The following is a 3,699-nucleotide window of genomic DNA, read 5'->3' as shown; positions in this document are numbered from 1 at the left end:
AGACATCATGTTGGAAAAGAACCGGGTTTTGGGCAGACATCATTATTTTAAAAGAAATCTCTTGATTTTTCAAGAATAGGTGAGAGGGAGGTTAGGAGGGGAAAAGGGAAGAAGTATGGAGTAGGAGAGGGGTATTTATTGAGAATGGGGGAGTGGTTTATGGGTCCTACTTAACAAATTTATATAGAATTTCATTTGGATGGTGGAGCTAAAAACTTTTGGCAAAAATAGATTCAAAATTCTTTAAGATATAAAATATATGTAAAATTCTCATCTCCTGCAACGTGTCCCAATGACCATTTTATATAATGTACGTAAAAGGTTTGAAAAGTTGTTGATAAATGTATGATCTTCTTAGAGATATGTGTATACTTTAGGGAAAGAAATTGGTAATACTTGGTTATATAGTTGCATTAAAACTAAGATCACATGTTCGATTCTTATGATCTGCAAGTTGCGAATTATAGTTTATAGATGATAACATTATATGTAATTTTTAGTAGAACGACAAACATTCATTCTCACGTTGAATTATACGCGAGGTGAAGTATAAATCCAAATAGAAGTGAAATGCCTTGAATTACCCTCTCGGCAAGATTGAATTGCCAGACGATATAGCATTAATTAACCAGAGAAATATTTTGAGATAGACTGAGTTTCACATAATATCCCTTTGAAGTTAATTTCCCATAATTTAAAAAAAAAAAAAAAAAGAATAGTGGGTGCGCATAAAGTGGAACCAAGCAACAGTTAATTCCATGAATCTTTGAGTGGTTTAGAGGTCATATTCCTGCTTTAATCAGGTGGGGGCACTGTTTTTATGATAATTAGCTTAATGACGAAGAATCAATCCAAAATACAGAACATCGCATTAATTAGATGGAGAAAATCCACAGAATTAGCACACGCGCACACACACAAAATAGAGTGAAATTCTTGCTTGCTATGGCAAGAAAAACTAGTAGCATTCAATCACATATGCGAATTACGGTTCGAAGTCGGTTTTCTCTTTTTGTTTTTCATCAAAGTTATCTATAATCTCATATTTGACGCATTAAGATAGTTACTTTGCATGTTTTCGATGATGGATTTTTGTTTAGTTAAATGTTTATTACAAGAGAAAAGTGAACGAACTGATTGAGAATCGTTATTCTTTATTGAATGAATAAGTCGCTTTTATATACAGCAGAGTGTGTGTGTATTCTAGTGATGATGTGTGCTGATGTATGTGTGTTGATATATATATCTAATACGTCTCCTCAAGATGGAGAGTTGATATTATGGACACCCATCTTGGAGAGTAACAAATGAAAACGAGCTGGAAGTAGAGGCTTGGTGAACAAATCTGCCAATTGGTTGCTGGACGAAACATGCAGAAGTTTGAGGCTACCAGCTCGGAGCTTTTCACGAACAAGATGACAATCCAATTCAATATGTTTCGTGCGCTCATGAAAAATCGGATTGGATGCTATGTGAATGGCAGCTTGGCTGTCACAAAACAAGGTAGATGGTTTGCTGATGCAAATTCCCAAGTCTTGTAGAAGAGAAATAATCCAGATAGCTTCACACGTTGCATTTGCCATGGAGCGGTACTCTGCTTCAGCAGAGGAGCGGGAAACAACATGTTGTTTCTTGGCCTTCCAGGAAACCATCGAAGATCCAAGGAAAACACAAAAGCCACTAGTAGAACGGCGAGTATCCAAGCATGCTGCCCAATCCGCGTCACAAAATAGGTTTAATCGGACTTCAGAACTGGAGCTATAGAACAAACCTTGTCCCAGAGTTCCTTTCAAATATTTAAGAACTGAATAAGCTGCTTGCAAATGAGTGGTCCGTGGGCTGGACATAAATTGACTCAACTTGGTGACTGAGAATCACAAATCAAGACGAGTGAGTGTGAGATATAACAGCCGTCCAACCAATCTTCGATACACCAAAGGATCAGGGAGAAGATCTACAGCCTCCTGACTTAATTTCAAGGTAAGATCCATGGGTGTAGAACGTGGTTTGCACCCAAGATAGCCATCCTCAGACAGTAATTGAAGAGTATAATGTCTTTGACACAGGGAAATACCTTGTGGAGATCTAGCAATTTCAATGCCTAGAAAATATTTCAAGGTGCCCAAATCCTTGAGAGCAAAATGATTATGCAACAAACACTTGAGATCTTCAGCCTCTTTAGGGTCATTTGTAGCCACCACAATATCATCAACATAAACTAACAATACAAGAAAAACATTGCCTCGTTTGCGAACAAACAACGAATGATCAGCCTGTGATTGAACAAAACCAAGAGTTGATAGAGTGGAAGAAAATTTAGAGAACCACTGCCTGGAGGCCTGCTTGAGCCCATACAGGAACTTACACAACTTGCAAACAACATTAGAAGGTAAAGTCGCCCCCTGCTTCGTATAACCAAGAGGCAAAGACATGTAAACCTCTTCATCTAAATCACCGTGTAAAAAGGCATTATTTACATCAAGTTGCAGCAATGTCCAATTGTGTATAGCACTGAGAGCTAACAAGACTTTAACAGAGACCATCTTAGCAACCGGTGAGAATGTTTCAAGGTAATCCAACCCTTCTTGTTGTGTATAACCTTTGGCTACCAAACGTGCTTTGTATCGATGTAAAGTTCCATCAGCTAAAAACTTGGCTTTGTAAATCCATCGACAACCAACTGGTGTTTTCCCTGGTGGTAAAGAAACCACAGTCCATGTCCCATTCTTTTCCAGAGCCTGCAGCTCTTCAACCATAGCTTGTCGCCACTCAGGAATCAAGGCAGCTTGAGAGTAATGATGAGGTTCAAAGACCGAGGAAATATTATGAACGAAAGCTTTATATGAAGGAGAAAGATGAGAAGTCCCAAGATAGGAGACAAGAGGGTGAGCAGTAGAGCTGTTGGTGGAAGAAGGGAGGACGTAACATTGATAGTCAGTCAAATACCCGGGTTTGTACGAACACGAGTTTGTTTGTTGGTTGGTGGACAATGAGATGATGGAATAGGGGTGTTTAGATGATCATGAGGGACAAGAGCTTGATGAGTAGGCAGCACTTGGTCCGAAAAAAAACTTGAATCATTGGAAAATGATGAATCATCTTTATAGGGAAAAATATGTTCATAAAAAACATCCCTAGATATATAAATGTTGTTAGTAGCAAGATTTAAGAGTTTATATCCCTTGTAACCGTGGGGATAACCAAGAAACACAGACCGAATTGCCCGAGGGAAAAACTTATTTGTGCGATGAATGAGGAGGGTTGACCCATAGCATAAACACCCAAAAACCTTCAAGTGAGAATAAGATGGAGCTTTGTGATAAAGGCACTCAAAAGGTGTCTTGTGAGAAAGAACAGGAAAAGGGGTCCGATTGATCAAATAAATGGCTGTAATAATGCAATCTCCCCAATACAATAAAGAGACATGAGACTGTAAATAAAGTGCTCTTGCGACGTTCAAGATGTGCTGATGTTTGCGTTCAACCACTGAATTTTGTTCGGGTCGTTGAACACAAGAATGGAAATGAACAATGCCTTTGGTCTGAAAAAATGAGGAGAAGTTCAACTCCGGGGCATTATCTGAACGTACAGCTTTAATGGGCTTATTAAATTGAGTATGAATAAGCTCACAGAAAATGGGAAAAACAGTAACAACTTCAGACTTAGTTTTTAAAAAGTAAACCCAAGTAAAACGGCTGT

This window comes from Primulina huaijiensis, chromosome 2 (genome assembly GCF_012295235.1).
Source record: "Primulina huaijiensis isolate GDHJ02 chromosome 2, ASM1229523v2, whole genome shotgun sequence".
Lineage (NCBI taxonomy): Eukaryota > Viridiplantae > Streptophyta > Magnoliopsida > Lamiales > Gesneriaceae > Primulina > Primulina huaijiensis.
The sequence above is the reverse complement of the archived record's forward strand: the minus strand, read 5'-3'. Positions refer to the sequence as shown.